At 38.8% G+C, this 21,038-nt stretch overlaps 2 long non-coding RNA genes across 2 annotated transcripts; one reads left to right on the top strand and one right to left on the bottom strand.

Annotated features, from left to right (window-relative positions):
* The first annotated feature begins 211 nt into the window (after positions 1 to 211).
* Positions 212 to 13,933, top strand: LOC141924227 (uncharacterized). Its single transcript, XR_012623495.1, has 3 exons — positions 212 to 513; positions 12,843 to 12,952; positions 13,663 to 13,933. It is a non-coding gene; the product is annotated as an uncharacterized LOC141924227 (long non-coding RNA).
* A 1,117-nt stretch (positions 13,934 to 15,050) lies between these two features.
* LOC141924228 (uncharacterized) lies at positions 15,051 to 16,080 on the bottom strand. Its single transcript, XR_012623496.1, has 2 exons — positions 15,881 to 16,080; positions 15,051 to 15,789 (listed from the first exon to the last, which is right to left on the bottom strand). It is a non-coding gene; the product is annotated as an uncharacterized LOC141924228 (long non-coding RNA).
* Positions 16,081 to 21,038: the final 4,958 nt, after the last annotated feature.

Below are 21,038 nucleotides of genomic sequence, written 5' to 3'. Positions count from 1 at the left end.
GCGTAGGGAGCGGGGCAGGTGTGGGTGGTCCTCCACCCCTTCTCCTTTCCACTGGCGGCAGGGCTCTGGGGCTTCCCGCCGCGCAGCTTGGCCCTGCCGGTATCCCCCTCCTCCGCCAAGATGGCGCCGTGGGCATGGAGGCCCCGCTGTAAGTCGAACACCGACTTCTTGATGGGTTCTGCACCAGCGGCACGACGCCGCTTCCAAGGGAAGTTAGGGTGCCTGAGCGCCGAATCATCGATGGCCGGGATGGCGGCCTCCGGCCCCTTCGCAGCCGGTCCGGGACCGTGCCGCGCCTCCTCCCGCGTCCAGCCTTGTGTCTGCGGTTCTGTGGGCCCTGAGCCGGGTGTCGCGATAGGCGCGTCCAGCCCGCGGGCTGGGCTGTGCAGTGCTCCTGGCCGCTGCCGAGGCCCTGTCTGTCGGGGCTCCGGTGACTTGGGCCTGCTGTGCCTCCAGCCTTCCCTGAGGAAGGAGCTGATACAGCCTCGGGCTTGAGGGCCTGTTAAAAGGCAGGTGTGGAACATGTGTGCGTCTCCGGGCACTCGGTGGGAGAGTCGTTCCAGTGGATTTAAACCAAGTCCCATGGGTTTGAGGTTTTTTTCTTAATCAAAGACAAATATTTGCAGTATTTGAGGGATTATGAATAGATTAAATGGAATTTAGTTATCAGAAATAGGATTTCAGATGGTGCTTGTAGCCAGGTTTTGACTTTTTGATGCCTGAAAAGCTCTTTGTTTAGGAAATAGTGCTGTGGAGGCTTGAGGCAAGCCAAAGGAGTGGGGCTGGTCAGGAGCCACATCAGGTGTGTGCCTGCAGGTGGGAGTCTGGGAGTATGAAACCCGGTTGCATGACATCTGTGAGTCATAGACTGTCCTGCTGGAGTGGCACTGAACAGGCATATAAAAGACCCCTTGTGTTTTGATTAAGGAGTCCCCAGATGTTGAGCCAAATAGTAGATCTGGTTGGATTATTTTCTCTTCTTCCTAATCTTACAAAAAGACTAAATAATGTTATGGGCTGGAATCTGGTACTGCAAACACAAACCATACAAATGAAATGTGTGTGGCATAGCAAATTAATCTATAGAATGTCTTTGGCTGTGGGTCCTCCAGCTAGCTGCGTTTAGTCTCACTAATGTAGACTTTGTCTCTAGCTTGTTTTGAAGTTATCTTTGGAATAATTCATATTGTTGCTAGTATGCATCATATCCAAGTAAATTGTAAACAAGCTAAATGCATGTTTCTTCTTCATCCATCCGTGTTTGAGAGGAGTACTGGCATGAGACTGCTCCCAAGGCAAAATAGTAGTAAAGAGCAAAGACCCAGGAAGGGAATCAAAACCAGAAAATAAACTAATGTTCAGGTTTTGGTTTAGACCAGAAACGTGCTTTTTGAGTGGGATCTCCTGGTGTCACCTGCTTAAATATTGTTTTGGCTCATATAATTGAGTGGTTACAGAGCATATGAATTGAATCTTTCATTTGGATAAGACTGAACTGAAAAGCGTAAGCTAGCAATACACCAAATACATTCGAGCTGTTTAAGGGCATTTGGGCTGTGGCAGCAAATCGAAGGTAGTATGATAAACCCCCTGAATTGCATATGGTGTGGGTGCTAGGTCCTCAGCACTTTCACCCTAAAGATGGGCCATTCATTGATCATTGCTTGTTAACATAGCCATTCCTATGTCTTAACTTCCCTATTAGAGTAGAAAGCTACCAGCAGAAGATGGGACAAAAAAAAAACCAAAACATTCTCTGTTGCCCATGTTAGATACAGCTTTGTTTGGTCTTCATTAACTGGTGGTGTACTACTTTATAGCCCAAGATTTAGGGGGTGTAAAATAAGTTCTTGACCACAAACAAGTAAAAACAATGATGTAAAAGTAAACTTTGTCATATGTTCTTTTTTTCTGGCTAAACACCTATTTCTTTGCTTCTTTTACTAGCTAAATTACAATGCAACAATTATTAGGAAGCACTGTGTGGTTATTGCGATTTTACAGCATGTCTTGTGATACGTAGAAAACTTTCATCTTATCATGAATCCTTGAAAAAAAGTTCTTTAATTTGGAAGAGGAATTTCTAGCCCATTGAACAAAAGATTGAAACTGTCTTCTACATTATAATCAAAAGGACACAAACATAGTTTAGTTCTATATCTAGTGATGGGTAGGTAGCTCTACCAAACCTGTTTGTGATGCCTAAACCCCTCTTTAGGCACTGAACACAGCAAACAAAACTGGGGCTCTTTGTTGTTCACCAAAGATTGGACAATTTGCCTGACTAACGGCCAGTTAATACAGTGAATACCTGGCTAAATGTACTGCCTTGTTACATTAATAGTTACAGTTTGGGACAATCCTTAAACAATTCAGGCATTATTGTATCAGATGCTTGCTGAAAGGGAAACATTTAAGAAAACATATAACACTGTAGTCTCTTCAAGGCAGGTTCTTGTAAACCTGCAGCACTCCTGTCTCTTAAAGACCTCTCTAATCTACCCAGACAATCCACCTCAACACTTCCTATTCTCAAGCTTCTGAAAAAGATTTTTCTAAAGTTAAAACGGGGGGGGGGGCGGGGCAGTGAGGGTCTGATGAAATGCAAGTCTGTTCTTGTTTTATCCGCTGAACCTAGAGAATAGATTATCCCTTTAGAAATGGGATTAGACTGGTAATAACTGCTACATATTCTTTTAGGTAACCTGTTTTTGTTGTTTAATTTATAGTATCTGGGCCAATAGGAGCCACAGGTTAACCTGCACTGATTTCACTTGTGGACTCCCATCCTCTATGAGAGGGAAGAAAGAATTGTTCCCTTTCATCATGCAAAGTTTTTTATGGATTTTTTTATGGACTAAGAATCTATTTTTTTTTTTTTTAATTTGCTTGTTTGAAATAAGTAACTTTAATTTTTCCAATAAGTAACTTTAGTTTTTCCATTCTTTCTTCATAGGTCTTTTTTCATGCCTCTGAACATTCTTTTTAATTTCTCCTGATGACTCTCTGAACAGGCCATATCTTTTTCTTGAAGTATAGTATCTCAAACGGGAAATAAAGTTCCAGAGAAGCTTTACCAGTGTTGCCTAGTGAACATCTTCTCTCTGGGATGTGAAATACAGGGATTAATGCGATGTATATTTCTTTCTCCAAAAAAATCTGTCTAAGAATCCAGCTTTTCAGTGGAAGATTTTAGTAGTCAAAGGACTAGAAATGAGAAAAACACCAGTTTTAGAGAACCAGTTCCAATCTGTTTCTTAGATACTTGGAAGAATCAAATAGATATGATTTAATCCATTAAGAAAACTGCTTGGTGTATTATACCTGTCTTAGGACTGAGGACTTTCGATACTGGTAGAATGAGACTTTCCATAAATCAGCATGTTACTTAACACATTTCATTCCAATAGTATTCCAGTTCTCTCGGGCCAGCAGGGACTTAAGGAAAGTGAAAGTTAGAAGGGACTCAGTTGAAAGTTTAGTTCAAAGCCCTAGAATTATATAAACTATTTGAGGCATCTAAAATTTCCCTCTGTTTTAGGCAAATTATGTTCAATGTAATGGATATACTTGAAAGCAAAACTATAATATGTACTTTCTCAGTAATAAGCATGCCAAAAGTCCACAGAAAATATTAAGACATGTATTTTCATCATAAGGAAAAAACTACGTGTGACATCTGACTTTGCACTTTAGTATCCACTTTGTGTCTTGCTGAGTTTTTTCCCTTCTGCTTAAAAGTGATGTTTTAGCAGGTTGTCACAATAGAAGTGGTGTTTCAGCAAGATAACAAGTATGATATGCTTAAAGAACAGTATTATCTTATTCAAGCAGGTACTGTCATGTATTAAATGGCATTGTAACCCAACTATACAAACCAAGAATATTGCTAATTACAATATTAAAGACATCTTGTGTGGAACAATGAGTGACATAAAAATGAGAGTTTTGTGTGGGGACACAGGGAGATTTTACCATCTAAATGTGAAGATTCATGTATCCCTTCTTTTTCCAGTTGTTTTAAGTATCATAGAATTTTGTTTTGTGTTTTGTTTTCTGCTTAACTGCTAGCTCAGTGTATGCTTGGGTTTCCAACAGAGAGAGATTTCCTTTGTGATAGACATGCATGTTGAACCCTTAGTTTGAAAATTGATACTCCAGAGAAAAGGTTTTCCCTGTAACTTCAATCTGCTCTGACCCATCACTTCAGGGTAGGTTTCAATTATATTGGCCTACTAGCCTTCTTCAAGATACAGTTTAGAAGGTGGTGGTCACCTCAGGTTACAACATGACCTGAGATGTGGTGGGCTGTGTCTTAACCATGGGGAAAAGTGCTTTTTGATTATATTGCATTGAGCTGATTTGAACAACAATGAATGAAAAGGTTTTTTTAGTTTGTTGAAACACACCAAAGAGACTTTGTATCTGCTTTTGCTTATTAGCATTCACAGAAGACACTGGCTCTATTTCTATTGCAGTTACTGTGATAAGTAGTCTTTGAAACAGGAGTCTTTGTCAACTGTTACCAACAAAGAAAACTCTGCAGTGCCAGTTTTTGGTTTCTGGAAAAATCACAATATCTCTTTAGAAAACTACATGTTTCAAAGCAATCTGGATGAAATCTACAGGACACTGATCCAAAAATATTTTTAATAATGCTCAGAGGGCTCCTATATCCAGAGTGATATATATGTCCTTAGTAAAGGACCCCTGCATCCCAGGAAAAAAAACCAAAAAAAACACAAACCAAAAACCACAAAAAGACAACTTTACTTCCATTCTATGTGTGCCCACTACAAGGATTTAGACAGAAGCAAAATCCTGATCGCTACTATTTATTATTGCCTGTATGTATTTGATGTGGCATTGCAACCCCTAATCCCTCTCATTAGACTAAAAGATATGGAGTGAAATCCTGTCTCAATAAAATCAGTAAGGTGAAACTCTCTCCCTGAAATGAAGAGATGGGTTTTATTATGAACTCCTGGGGGGAACAAGGCTTTGTTACTGAGGTTTCTGGTTTACACTGGAGGAGCTCACTGTAGTTAGCCTGTTTAAACTGAAGATTAAGAGCAGTATTAATGTCTATTACTATCTACATGAACAAATTCCTGCTACCATAAGGGTCTCTAAGATATCAGGTGTGATAAGGAAAGGATGGAAGTCTGAGCAGAACAAATTAAAACTTGAAATATGTAGACGTGACTAATGGAAATGTGAGTTATCATTGAGCAAGTTATCAAAGGTAGGCATTTTAGTTGCCTGTAATCATAAATCATTGGGAGCACTTAGAGTCTGTAGTCCCATCACCGAGACTGCATTTTTTGCTGACCTATGAGTGAGAACAAAAAAGAAAAGTCCTGTGGCCTTGCAAAGATGTGCACTACAGGAAGCAGGAAGGTGACTGTGGGCAGGCTGCAGTCCTCCAGGATTGTCACCTTGCTGCTGGGGCAGCGCCCTCCCTCCATTCCTCCTTGGCCATACCCATAGAATGTGGGGAGAGTGAGCCTGGAGACAGCTGCAGAAGGAGGCCCTGAAGGCAGTCAGTAAATGGTGGCTACCTAGTACTTGAGCCAAAAAGTTAATTTTTAGTCTGTTATTTGGGGAGGATATTATGGGCTCAGTTTTGCTGACTTTATCCTACTGTGTCTAAAGTTGCATCTCAGTAATGATGCTGTAACCATTAGGCAAAAATCAGATGATCATACTAAGTGATTTCCCTGGTGGCATTAAAGTATGTGATACGAGTAATGGTATACATGGGTGGTTTACTTTTGTCCTGAATCTATTCAAAGTTGTTCCCAGACTAATGGAACTAAGTTGAGCTGACACTGGTGATAATGATAACATAGTCTATTCATTTATACTACATATATTTGGAGACAGTATATTGGAATTAATTTTTGAAGTTAAACATTGTCAGGAAATTCAAATACTGTACTGGTGATACAACAGATAGATCCAGATAAATGTGCTAATATCCTATAATATGTTTGGAAAAAAGCTTATCCAGTGAAAACTCTTGTAATTCCAATGATATTCTGAAATATTCTTCCTGTGCAGATCTAGTGAATTGAATAAGACCTGACTGGCCTTTGAGGAAAAACAGAAGCCAAGAATTATTCTTGAGGCTTACAGTGAGAGGGTAAAAATAAGGCCCAATATGTTGTAGTCCTAAAACTATATTTCTGAATTGTTTATGTACACTTGTTTCCTGGATATCAAATAAAGGTATTTCCTTTGGAAATGAGATCTCAACGCTTCATATTCTTTTGAATGTGACATCTTTCCAACAGTCTATTCAAGACAATCTTCTGTTGATTTTAGCAGCTTTGGATTTGGTCCATATCAAGCAGTTCGTAAGAACAGAGAGCCATCAAAATATTCTATTTCATGCTATTATTGCTGTATGAACATCTCAATTTCAATATAGACATAAAAGAAATGGGATAAAATAAATATTCATTAACACTGGAATGTATGCAATCACCTACCAGCAGAATCAAACAACTGGATCTGACGTCATGTTCTCAGCTAGTAATTGGCTATCATTTATCTTTCTTACAGTTCTGTGAGGGAAATAACATTGCATGTGACTTTGTGCATTTTATGAGCAATGAGTGGCAATGACATAACTGGGATATCAGTTCACAGAGATTGCCACAGAATCCTGTGTACACATGCTCTAGCAAAGATACTTAGTTACAAGCAGTACAATAATAATAGCTATTCAGAGTGCTTCATGCTTACAAAGCCCTAGTTAATTAGTCAACGTGTAGTTAATAATTTAATTAAATGTAATTGTCAGCAGCAGTATTTATATTGTTAGAAGATGATTAGTCCTTCAGTGACACTTTAAACATTTCTGCCTTCCTCCTTTTAAGGATTGAGACAAAGAAATGAAATATTTAACAGTGATTGTAATATGTATTAGACTTACACAGTTACTAAACTGGTTATATTTGTTGGGGTTTTTTATTCTGCTTAATGTTGTTGGTATTCTCTCTTCCTTTTTCCTGTATAAATATAATAAATATATCATTTATTCAGGTCCCATCCCCAAACATGGAAATATTAATGAATGTATTTATATATTGAAATTGCTGTCAGGATCAAAGATGATGGTCCTGAAATTCTGAAGTAGGTTAATGCTTATTAAAGGTATGGTCCTTGTAGTTTGTCTTGTTAACAGCTATGGCAAAGGCAGCAAGAGTACATACATACTGCTTAGCAAGTCAGTCTGTGTCTCAGAGACTATTTTAAGTATAGTAACTCTGCATAAACTATCTACAGAGTAGTCTTCAAGATCCTTCACAAGATATGCAGGTTATTTCCTGGTGCATTAAAGAGATTAAATTGGATTACAATCAAAACAATAAATCTTTGTGTTCTAAAACATGGAGTGGCTGCAGTTCTTAAACCATGTGATGCTTTTGCTTCTTGTGTTCCATTTGGAATAGACATGATGATGTGAGTTATTAACATTACATTTTTTAATGTATAAACAATAAAAACACATTAATGAAGCCAGCCGCTGAGTTTTGTTTTTCAGCAGCATGTAATGCCTTACCTTCAGCTTCTTACAAAAGTGGAATGCAGGCTTGTGTCTACACAGTGATATTCATATGCTGTCAAAACATCTGATACAGAGGGATTCACATTGTTTATTAACAGTTTAACTCTCATGCCAAGCCAAAGGAGGTAGAAGAGCCTCACAATCTGAATTCTGCCTCCTCACTGAGTACATAGGAAGCAGAAAAACTAGGTTGCTAACAAGGGCTGGTAAAGTTAGAAGCTTAAGCTATAAACCAAAAGTAATATCCTTATAATTCACTTTCCATCACCATTCAATTTGTTGTGAAGAGTATGTGCTACTGCTGCAGAAAATGTCAGTCAAGCTCAGCTTAGCAAAGTGGTCATGGCACACCAAAGCAGAGGGAACTGTGATTGCTCTGAGATGAAGCACTTCACAAGCTAGATAAGAAAAACTCTCCTTCCATGTGCACAGTGATGGTGAACAAATAGAAGAAAATGTCCTCTTCTTATCCAGAGCTCTCAGGGAAGGGGAGTGGGAAGGGAGTCCCAACTAGAAATTCCAAATTAATTTTGTTTTTTTTACTGAGAATGTGCATTGTGTGGTGTGGCAAGAGAATGGTGCTGCTGCTACAGGATTTGAGGCCCTGTACTAGGGAGTTTTGGTGATAAAATCTCATGCTGTGTAAGAAGCCACACAAAAGTCTAAAGTAGAAAAGTGTCTTCCTATCTTTCTTATCTGTGACCAATGGGTTATTGGAGCAATCAAGATGACTACTTCTAACAAAGCAAATCTTTTTTTTAGTCCTGTCATGATTCCTGAATGCATTTCTGAGTCCTACCTGAGGTCAGAGGGAAGTATCCATTCACAGAAAAAGCATAGTTCAAGACCCACAGGATAGCTCAAGCCCCGGAAAGCATACTTTAAAAAAAAAAAAAAAAAAATCCTAATATATGTAGCTGTGGATTCATATAACTAAATTGTGTATGGTGGAAAGGAGAGAAGATGGATGGTCTTGGTACTGACCCATTCTTTATTATCCAACTGGAATTAATCCAGTTCACTCTCTTGATTACTAGCCATTGAAATAATCTCTTTATATTCACTACTTATCACCTTATTTCTTAAGTAAAAACATGTAGAGTAAAACCTGGCTAACTAAAATAGAATCCTGTCATCTGTTCTTGTTCTTTGAGTGCTATCTTAATTCATTCCTGACAGAGTGGTGTTCAATGCTGCATTTGACCCTGTTAACGGCAATTTATAGGGCTTTTGAAATATGAGGACAGTGTCTTCAAACTGCCTTCAAAGTACAAAAATTCTCATTCATCAGTCTTGTTCTGCTTTTCTCTGCTTCTATGTACAGGAGAATTATGATCATCACCTTGGACTGTCTTGATAGCAGCTGAGGGAGGGACTGCTTTGATTTTATTAACAAAGATTATTATGAACAGCACAACTTGAGAAATATATGCTAAATACATTGCTTAATTGTACATAATAATTCTGTAAAATGACTGAGCATCTTCCAGTGCATGAAAGTTAAATACTGACCTTAATTAGGCAAGCCAGGAGCTAAAGGTGACATCAGGCAGGGGCAAGGACATCACCCACCAGCACCCAAACAAGAAGAGCTGAGTGGGTCCAGTGATGGTAACAGAGTTCAGTTAACAGCCCGGCAATTAGCAGTCAGGTCTATAGTAACGGGGCAGGTTGAAAGTCAAGACAAGGCAGCAAGGCAAGGCCATGATCTGCAAGGCGGGATGCAGCCAACCCACCAGAGCTGTTGGGCAAGGACTAAGGAAGAAGCAAGGGCAGAGACCTGAGCCTATGCCCAGCTCCTTGCCCCAGGGGGGCAGAAACTGCAGAGGACACAAATGACAACTTTCTCACCACTTACCTGTTTTCACAAGAGCTGTACAACTTTGGCATATTAGTGCTCATCTTGGATGCTGACAGCTAAAGACTGAGGAGAGAGGTGAAAGGGATTGCAAGGGAGAATTATGGAGGGCGGTGGATACGGGCTGGTGAAAGCAAATTGGACCTGGTCTAATTGTGTTGGTGTGTTCAGTGCCCTGAGGAGGGTATGCTGTTAAAATTGGAAGTAAGTAGGCTGCTAGCTAGCACCAAAGCATCTAGCAGATGGGGAAATTCTGCTAAAATTAAAAATAAATTCATGTTTAATACAAAATAAGGAGACACACTATTGTATTTCTAAGGAGTAACAAAAAATTCCTCTCTACAGTAGCTGAGATGAGTTTTCATGTACACAAGTATGTGATTGCCATCCCATAAGAGCTGTATCCTACAGTTTAGGCTCTCAGAGTAAGAAAGATCTCTGCTATCTTGCCGTTAATAAATGTAAGAACTAAGAACAGACCTGCCTTGGCTAATTTTAACCATCTGAAAGAGGCAAGGAGAAATAAGAATATTCCAGTACCTTCACCCTCATTTTTAGACATGTTCACTAATTTTGTGTTGTAATTTTACACTTCCGGTCTTGAGATGTCCCACAAATGACTTTGAATAGTATGAAAACCTACTGATTTTCCTGATTTTATTGCTGTGACTGCTGAACCCTCCACTGAAGAAAGGCAAGCGAGATTGTTATAATCAGTTTCCAAAGACAAGCCTCCATGTCATTTTTGCAAAGGTCAGTCAATTGAAGAATTTGTTGCAAAGCAAAGCTACGATCTGTGTGAAGACAAGGCCCTGAATCTTTAAAGGCCTAATTCTCACACAGCTTTTGAATCTGAAGAGTTAACTGTTATCACCTGTAGTAGCATAGTTTATCCGCGGCCTTCCTTTCCAGTGATTTTCCATTTATACTAGAGATTATCTCAATGTGCTGTGTAAGTTTCAGTGCTTTAAATCAACAGATTAATCACTTCATCAGCCTTCACTTCATTTTGGAGGATTGTTTTGAAATTAAGACAGACCTAATATTATTTTAACCTTGTTATTATTTGCATGTGTGGGGAATCATCCAGATAGCATTTATCTTCAAGTTTAAAAAAGCACAAACTGTCTCAGATAACATTTGAAACATTTTTATTTTTTCTTGCATTATAAACACATGCATGTAGTACTTGGTTTTGGTTTTTAGGTGTCACTGAGATAAGACAACACGTGAACTATCACAATAGATAAGTTATACTGCAGATCGCCGATTTGAATTCATTTATAGCCACTGATACAGGGTTGGTAGTTGGTGTGGTCAGAGTACTCAGTCTAAAAGCAGAGTCAGTGGCCTAGGGAGAAACTCTGCTAGAAGTGTACTGCTTATTCTCCATGGGCAGTAATTCTAATACACGTGTTATTTAGTGTTTGAAGTGCACACATATGATCTGTTTGACTGTCATGTACTCTGATACTTCTCTGAGCCAGGAATTCTTAGCTTGGTGCCTTAGACAGACCGGAGCATGAGTGAGAACTAAAAGGCTGAGGCAAAATCTCTTTGGAAGTGATGCTACCAAGACAGGGGAACTAATAGAAAAGTGTGGAAAGGATGACTCCACCAGTAATTTTAAATATTTGCCTGTCCTTTGTAATTTGCATCTTGCAGGGTTTTTTGCTCATTGATGATTGTTAGATAAGGATACAAAATTGTGTCCATGGACACTTTTTGTTATCTGCGCACAGCAAAGGAGAAACAGCTTGGTCTTCCAGATGTAACCATTTCAGCTATGATCTTTTCCAGTCTCAAACTGAGGCTTCGTTATCAGAGCATGCTGTTACAGAAGTTATATTTCAAATCTATCTGTGATATTGAATGGCTCCCAGAGGAAAGCAAACCTTCAGCTCATAAACCAGATATGCATCACAGTTTCATTTTCTGTTTGCTGTATACATATTTTTCACACAGTCACTGAAAAGTACTGTGGTATGCGGTAAAATGGAATCCTCACTCACAGCTTTGTTAACTGGTGGTACCTAAATCGTGAGGAACAAAATCAGATAGTTGAAGTTGATGCAGCTGAAAAGTAATCTGGAAAAAGAATAATTCTGATTTAGCCACATAAGATAACCATGTGGTCAGATACAGAGAAGTATCAATACTCTTAACTAGGGGTGGGCTGGAGGTAGACTGGGTTATGCATAGAAGCATAGATGCATAGAATTCATCTCATTCCAAATGGCCACGATTGAAAACAGTAGGACACTGAATTTAAAGTACAGCTAACTGGCTCTTGTTCTTCCCTTCCCTCTCTGATGAGAATAAACACACAGGAATGTCTGGTATTTCTTAGAAATAATACACTACGCAACATTAAGATGCCCATTATTTTTGATTCAGTATCAAAGAGGACAGAGTTTCCAAGTTTCTGGTTGTTGGTTTTTTTAAAAATGAAAACAATTCTTGTCCCTTTACTCATATTTGAAGGCTGTTTCAGAACCTTCATGCATGGATAGAAATTTCCAACTAGAACTCCAGTATCAGTTTATGCCTATTTTGTGCACACTAATATTGTTTATTAGCCTAAATGAATCTTTTCCATTTAGGATACATCTGTCCAGAAACTTTTGTGATGGGTGGCTCTGTCCACACACAGCTTTTCTTGTGCTAGATGGAACTAGCCAATATCCAGACTTCTCTTACAAGAGAACAGGGGTCTCCATTTATTGAATCATGTTATTATACTTTTTCCATACCTGTTTCATTTTTTAATATACAGGACCAGAACTGTACACAGTACTTCAGATGAAGCCTCAACAGTGCTTTGTACTATAATTCCCCTACCTCTGTATTCCATGTACCTCTGTATTTGTAGGTAGCCCCAGCTAGGACTATCTTGCCTGATACATTCTAGGATTCCTTTTGCCTTTTCGACAAGCATATTGTATTTGTATGACAAGCAACTTTATAAAAACAGAATAATGCCCTATCAGGATGCAATTATAAAAATAGAGGTATAGAAACTAAAAGCTAAATCTATCTGTGTTCTACATATGAAGCACCAGTTGATACGCAGCTGAGCTTGTGTACAAAAAACCCACTGAGAATTATGCAGAGCCCTCTGAGGACCTGGATTTCCTCAGCAGCCCATGAGGGGCTGGGGAGCTCATTAAAGGGAGCAGAAAGGTTCGGTGGCAGAACTCCCGCTTTCTCTCAGATCTCCATGCTGACATGCAGCAGCGTGTGTTTTTAATACCCAATGTAGAAATAGGTTCTCATTCTTACGGCGTACCAAGCTAAGAAATTAAAGATGTATTAAAGATGGCTACATTAATGTTTTAACATGCTTTTCAATATGTACACAATGCAATACATTGTTCTCACTATGAATTTCTGCTTGTGTGTTTGCAGGCCTTGTGAGTTTCCACCAAGGGCACCAAAAATAATCTGATGGCAGATGGTATCAGTGAGCCACCCTTCTATTATCAGCAGTATCCAAGAACAAGAGGCTTCAAAAATAGGTGAACATATTCTAATATTCCCTAAAAATATATGGAGTGCAATAATAAATGAAGTTTGGAAGAAAAAAATTCCCTCCTGACTTTTGCCAATTTAGTTTGTACCCTACAAGAATAAGATTTAATTACCCTTATCTTAATGATCCTTAACTTGGTATGTGCAGTAACTGCAGATATTATTATGAGCCATAAAATTATTCAGCCACAAAATTTACCTAAACTGCCCAAAGTGCTATTTTCCATATGCCTATTTCAGTTAAAAATACTTTTCTTTAATTTATTCTAAATTCATTGAACATAAATTTTATTGGAATAAATTCCATGTTTTGCTGATAAGGGACATAAAAGTAATGATTAGTTTTTGGAAAAGGTTTCCATAGGCTATGTCTATAGAAACAGCTTATCTTATTTTTTAAATGCCTGTACTGCTTTCACTCACCTTGTGTCCACACAGCAGCATCTTTTGGTCATGTAAAACTGGAATTAACTTCAGGGTTTTCTAAAAATGGATCAAAGACATAAGAAGTACACCTCCACAGCTACTTCTGTGCCTGTTTCAGCTGCTTCTTGAACTTTGAGCCTAAGCTTGTCTACCATGCAGTTTTTCTATCATTTCCTGTTCTTTTTTCCCAATACAGTATTCAAAAAACCCAAACCCTGTACTAATTACATTTAATTTTCTAATCTTTTTCTTATGTTGTTTATTCTTTCAGCAACTGCATCAAAAGTGTGCTTTGTTCTTGTATTTGTGTTCTGCTCTGTGATCCCTCCCATATGAAATTCAGATTTTACCAGGTAAAACTCTTTTGACCAGGTAAAACCTCTTATTTGTGAGCTCTTCCTTCTGAGAGAAGCCTCACTTTTTTTTATGAAAACATCCAGTGAATTATGCGGATCAGATTTTAATAGCTAGCTGAAAAACAGCAAGAATGCTGATAAAACACCACAAAGATAAAAAAAGGAGTTTAAATACACCAGAGAAGAGCAGAAACCCAGAATATTTCTGGAAATAATTAAAGAGTTTGCTTTGTAAAAGAGTAAGCAACGGAGATGTTGTTGTAGGAAAAAATATTTTCTGCCAGAGGTTTGATTTCTGGCATCAACTTTCATGTACATATATAATTAAGGAGAACTTTTCTTGGTGGAAAAGTTTTCCTCCTTGGTGGAGAAAAAGTAAATCCCTGTCTGGTAGAAAGTGAACTACAAATAAACTGTGACCTTTAATTGATCAGAGGGGTTTTAAAGGTGTGGGTTTGGGTTTTTTGTGTGGTTTGGGGTTTTTTTTACAGGTTCTGAAGGTTCAAACATCTGGGTTTATTCTACTTTTTTCATCACGTGTCCATGGATGGTAAGATAGGATCTGGTTGAGGCTGTGGCTGAGATGGTTTGGGGGACACTTTAGGGGTCACATAGAAGTTGACCTTGAGCCAATGACTTTATGCAACTTAGCAAAACAAAATAAGACAATGATTTATAGAACTAAACTGACTGTCACAGAAGAGCTATCTTATGAGTTCCCCTTTCCACTGCTAAGGAAGGGTATTGCAAGTGTTTTTATAAATACATAATTCTGGGCAATTAATCCATGAGATCGGTTGATCTACCTTTCAAACATTCTTTCACTATTTTTGCTTTTGTATACTTGTGTTTTTCTACCACTTAAAGCTTCCTGTTCCCAAAGACAGTGGGAAACAAATACTTGTAAAAGTTAGCAGGGAGTTCAGTGTTCAATGAGTAAGGTTTGGAAATGTTTTTTGTTGTTTACTCATTGTAAAAAGACCAGTGGACAGCTTTTAGCATGGCTCTTAGTGATACATTTGATTACATGATCAGTAACTGCATAGTAATGGCTTCCCACTGTTCCTTTCCAATGTAGGTAGCTGCTGGTGGTGCCAGATTATTTCTGGTAAAAAAGAGGAGGAAAGGTGATTATAAGGAAGACCTATTAGAATGTAAACCACTTCAAGAGAAACTCAAAGAATCTCTAGTTCCCTACTTTTTTGCATTACAATATTACTTGTAACATTCAGAAAAGCTGCTGACTGGCTGCTTTGCTTACTCTAAGCATTCCTTTAATTCTGTAGATTGAATAAATACATGGTTGCAAAGCATCAGAAAGTGATTTTTATTATTATTATTACAGAAGAGGGTGTTAGATTAGAAAAAGTAATTCCCCTGAGAAATAACACCTCCAAAATAACATTGCAATGCAAAAAAACCAAACCAAAACCAAACCAAAGTAAGTGATGATTAACAGAGCTAGCTGACATGCTGTTCTTTAAAAGTTAAAGAGGTACATCAGTTAGAGACAGGATATCAAATATCAGTAGGCAGAGCAGCAGGAAACTTTTTCCACTGAATGAAAGGGATAAAAAGAAGAAAAACAAGTCTGGGTTGCACTAACAGCTGACATACTCAAATTTACAATTGTAATGAATACCAGGGAAAACCTATCTTCTAAAGAAAAATGCTGCTCACCTAGAAACTTAAAGTCCAGACAAATATGTAAATCTCAGAATAACATTGAGGCAGAAGATAAACGGATCACAGTGAAACAAAATGCTGCAGTTGGGAGCTGCTTGAAAAAGATTTTCTGCTGTACTCTGGGTGAACCTCAGCCTTTAGGGATTGCGGGCAGGGAGGCCCAGCTGACATAGAAATGCAAAATTCCAGTGTGTGAGAGAGAACCAGAGGCATTACTCTGCACCTTTGGTGCTTTGGAGAGAAGGGGATGAAGCCGGAATGAATATTCTTTCCTTTTCACATGTTAAAAGCTTGGTGGATTCAAACAAACCAGAAACGTTGTCACATCTTCAAGTGTAAAGACTGCAGAGTTGAATCTGTTGCACAAAACAAAATATTTTAAGAGAAGATGAGAAAGAAACAGAATTTAGGAAAGCTGGTAATGATTAAGAATATGTGTTTGCTTACACTGGTGGGAGACTTCCCGTTCTTTTTCAAGGTGTTTTGATAAAACTTAACTCTGAATTCCACTTGCACTGGGAGCTCCTAGTAAGACACGATGTTCTTGTAGTAGCAACGTATGCTATCTTTCTCCTTGATTACCCTCCTGCTTGGGTAGTGCTTGTTGTCCAAGCCGGCAGGAGCTGGGGAAGTAGTTCTCCCCTGGAGTCCTCTGTGCTTCTGTGGTTGTTGATCTCTGCAACCCTATGGAGGGGAAGACAGAGACTTTGGCAAAGTTTGGCCCTTTACCCTTGGCATATTTGCTATCGTTTTATTACATTGTATTTATTTTTTTATCATATTATCGGTTTATTTTTCCAATGGGGATAGCTAGCTTTATTATCCTTAAACTTGAAGTGTAATTTAATTAATGTTCCAAGCTTTCCCTTAACAAAAATACAAATGAAGCTGACTAATTCAGTAATTTCCCATGCTTAGCAACAGTTGCAAACAGAGAAATCTGTAAAAGATATTTACAGCCTATGATTAAATATCAGGCTGTTCTGAGCCATTCTTCTCTTATGCCTACTGTACTTCTTTGGCAAGCCCCCTAAAAATTCAGTGCCTCAGGAGTAAATAATATCTGTAAGCTAAATAATGCAATAAACAATACTGAAAACAATACTATCTGTAGGACTTTCAAAAGCAGACCAAAATGGTGACTTACAGCTTGTAGGTTCAGAGTGGAAATAGGAGTCTGCCCCTCTGAAAGTCAAATTTCCTCCTCCCCTACCCCCTTGACAGCAGGTTGTTTTGCCAGGGGGGTGCTGCCACTCCTTGGGGCCCTCATGGGCGTTAATAGCCCTGCCCAGCCTCCCCAGGACCCTGTTTCTGCCTCGCCCGCCCTGCTCCTGGGTTGTGGTGGTGGGATGAGCCCTGCCCAGATGCCCCAGAGGGATGCCCCATAGCCCCTGGCCCCCAGGGCACTGCCGGGTGCTGCACCCCAAGAGGTGGATGGAATCTGCACCATCACTGGGTGAGGGGTGATGGCAGCAAGCACTGAGCAGTACTCTGCTCTGAACTTTAATCCAAGCACATGTGACTGTACAGATGTACCTAGCCCGTTTCACTTCATTTGGCTCCTAATGAAGTAAACGGTGGTGGTTTTCCTAGTGACAGCAATGGAAGCTGAACAGACTGCTCAAAGGTCTGCTCCTCTGGTGTAACTGATTTTAACCAGGCTGGTATACAACAAAAGAAGGAAAAGACCACAAGGAAACATGAATTGGCTAAAACCAAACAAAAATAGGCAGTGAAAAAAACAAACAAACAAACAAAAAGAAGCATGTCTTTATAGAACAAAAGGAAGAGCTCCGGAAAAGAAAAATAACTGCTGAGGCATGCTGTTGCTTGTTCATTGGATGCAATGCAACTCCTTCATTAAGGAGCTACATACTTCCACTCTACCAGCAGGAAAGGACCAAAGCATGACAACACTACATGAGAAACAAGGCGGGGAGATCAAAAGAAAGAAAAAAGATGCAAAATCTGAGCGGGGGATACTACACTAGGTTATGCTAGTCGATCTTAATCCAGAGAAGCTGGCATTATGTACCTTTAAAAAGCAAAGGGATTTCTCTCTTCTACCCAGCTGAGAAGGGGCAAATACAGAGACAAAACCAAAACAAGTTACTTCAGCAGCAGCAAGAGAATGGATAAAAGTTACCTCGACTATCCTTTCTTTTAGTGAGTAATAACAGGGATTCTTTCCATCTGTTCAGTAATTCCCATTTACAGGATTTAAAACTATGTTTGGGATCTAAAGTCCCACTGAAATTCTGAAGTCACTCCTCCTCAAGTTATTAAGGGAGGACTAACACAAAGTCTGGTCACATTAACCTTAATTCTGTAGGAAATAGGCTATAAACAAGGATGGAAGTAAGGCTTAGAGAAAAGATGCACACAGGGGCACTGAAAGAGCTTGGAGTCTACTGGGTATGCAGGCCTCGGCATGCAAGCTCAAATACTTATGAAAAGGATGCTGTGGTGTTGCCCCAAAGCCCTTCTGGTTATCTAACTATCAACTTGATGTAAAGAAACTGGATATAAGCCTTAGAAAACAGCATAATTTCTGCATAATTTTCTGTTTTTTCAGTCCTTGACTTCTTGAAACTACCAAGTAAGTTGCTGGGAATGGTGTTTTTGTCAGGGAGACACTTCAGTCAGTTTAGTAATTTCTTCTCTCATTGACACAGAATCACAACAATTCCCTGCTTTTTCCTTCCCTTTCTCCCTCTCATCTCCCCCACTGGCCACCCTTCTTTGCCTTTCCTTTTTCTTTATTATTGATTCAGGTTGAATGTGAACTGGCAGTCATTTATATGTGACAACCATACTCTCAGTCTCTCAAGATAATTCTGTACACATTTTTTAATTCTTTTAATTTAGTTCTTCTAACACGTGCCCCCCCCCCCCCCCATTTAATGCTATGAAATTGATGAGAGATTTTCACTAGAGAATACAGAATGGCATTCTGATAGTACCTTAAAAATAGGAAGAAGTATTCTAGGCTTCTTTTATAAGCCTACATAACATTTAAATGCACATTTGATACTGTCTTTGTTCCTAGAGTGTTTCAAATTGCTGAGCTTTATAACTTTTCTTCATAGGAGGGTGTTCGATTAGTCAATAAAATGTTAGAAAAGCTTAAATTTCTAGAAGATACAAAACCCATTCATCTCGTCCTCTTATATTGCTGCAGGTGAATTAATTTTTGCATGCAAGGCATCCTAAATCTGCCTAAGTAGACTCTTTTTGGGTACTTACAGAGTATGTGTATTTGTTGCCCTTGAGAAAAACACCAGGATATGGTAAATCATTGGACGTGTGTACAGTTCAAGTTCAGTCAAGGATCAGTCAACTTGTAATTATTCTTCATATTTTAAAATACAGGTATGTCTATTAAAATGAATGCAGATGCTGGCCTTAATTATGATTTTGTGGTGCTTTATTTAACCTGTATTTTTGAGTAATGTAATTAGTATGAAGATTTTCCGTTCTTTCTTCATACCCAGTGGCTAGAATGTTTTATAAATAACCCTAAACAAATGTACGGTTTAGCCCCACCAGCATGGAGAAATTGCAGAATTCCTTGCCAACCTGCTCATTTTGATTTAGCACCTGCTTAAGTGTAAGCATGTATTTGGTCCTACTGACTTAAGCAGGTTTTGTCTCTTCACTGCGCTGAGATTAATTAACATGCATGTTTAAGTGTTTTGCTTAGTTTGCTTAGGTTTCCTGCAGGATGTGTAACTGGATAAGTACTCACAGAAGTTCAGCCTACAGTTCATGGACTCAAAGCCAGGGACAGTACAGAGGGAAGACAGCTGTGTGTTCATCTGAAGGGGCCTTGGAGGTAACCAAGCTTATGGCACAGACATCTAGACTTCCACTAGAAACTTCTGAGGTTTCTAGGTGAAACCCTGAAAAGCTGAAAGAGCTGGAAACCGCCAAGCTACTTCACATGTAATCACATCTGTTTTCACATTACATTATGCACTGCACTATTCCCATGTTGAAGAAAATAGGGGTTAGATAGTCAGGAACTACATTATCACATGGAATGTGTCAAATGACTATCACTAATTGGTGGCCTACTAGAAAATTCAGCCATAAAACTGCAGTGAGCATTGAGGCTTTTACTCTGCTATTGTATGTAGTTTTCAAAATATACTTGAAAAAGCTATAACCTATTACTCTGTCAAGCAACTTGCACAAGAAAAGGGTTTTTACCTTTTCAACAACACACCAAGCAGTATCCATCTTAGAGAAATCTGTAAACTGTCAAGATTTTTATAAAATAATCCATTTCAAGCTAGTCTTCACCAAGATTAAAATGAAATCTGTTTATAGAGTACAATAAACATATGACAGAACTATCAACTTTGTGTGTTGAGAGTTATTGCTGGTAAATCAATATGGATGCTAGGGCACCAGGCACTTTAAAAATCGATATAATAAATAAATAAAAGAGTTGAATTACGGTTTAACACTGTGTGTACAGAGATGTGATTCATCTTGACGCAAATACTACATGCTGGATAATCAACAGAGATGACATTCTTTAAAGCACTGAGGAAAGCCTGCGATCAAAGGACTGGAGTGGAAGTCAAACATTATTTCCAGGCCGGCTGACTGACTGGTCTAATGGCAGGTTTAACCTTCTGATGACTCAATTTTTTTGGTTGTGAGATTAGGACAAGAAAGTATTTTGAGACTCTCTGCTATGCAAAATGTTATTAAAATTAATTATGGCTAGAAGGGGTACATTTCCCATTTATAGCCACATTTATGCACTGAGTTCTTCTGAAGCAATTACTGACTTACTGGGTTTGGAAAGCAGCCAGGAGAACTGCACCTGGGAAGTTAAAACTGGTTCTGAGCCTGATGTTACACTCTTTCCTTTGTGCGGTTGGTTTTGTTTTTTTTTTTTTTTTAGAGTTTATAAAGCATTCAGCACTGACCTAAAGGCAAGGTGAAAAATGTAGGAATAAATGAAATGGCACAGCCAGGTTTCTGATTAGCAGAAGAAGGAAAAGAGAACGGTAGAACCGTGAGGATAAGCAGGTCAGACAGGCTGTATGTAGTCAGTACCCAGAGCACAGATCTAGGAAATAAATAAAGCACCCTATTTTCTTCAGTTCCATGTTGTGTACCTCTATGGTCAGCCTTAGGATGACTTTAGTTTAGCAGGGTGTACCTTCAAAAATATCAGGCATTAAGAGAAAACACATTCTCTTTATTCCTGAGTCCTTACTTCTTGTAACATCAGATCTTTGTAAGAATAAGTCTACTGCTGACCTGAACACTTTCTAGCCTGTGAGGAACCCACTAGAGTTCTTATTCGTGAATTCATAGTTTGTAGGGTACAGATGTCAGGACAGGAGGGAAAAGATAAATAAATTTTTAAAGAAGGAAAAAGATACTATTCTTCGAAACTTGAGAGAGTCCCAGTCTTCAGAAGATGTTTTCTGGGGTTTGATTTGGACACAGCAAATATTTGCAGGAAACAAAAGATAAAAAGTAAACATTGGGTGAGTAGCAAGCTATAACTTTTATTGAATTGTTTTAAAACAGGAATTAAGAATTCCCAATGCACCATGAGGGCAAGCAAATAGGATGTATG

The sequence above is a fragment of the Strix aluco genome, chromosome 5 (genome assembly GCF_031877795.1).
Source record: "Strix aluco isolate bStrAlu1 chromosome 5, bStrAlu1.hap1, whole genome shotgun sequence".
In the NCBI taxonomy this organism is placed as follows: Eukaryota; Metazoa; Chordata; class Aves; order Strigiformes; family Strigidae; genus Strix; species Strix aluco.
The sequence above is the reverse complement of the archived record's forward strand: the minus strand, read 5'-3'. Positions and strand labels throughout refer to the sequence as shown.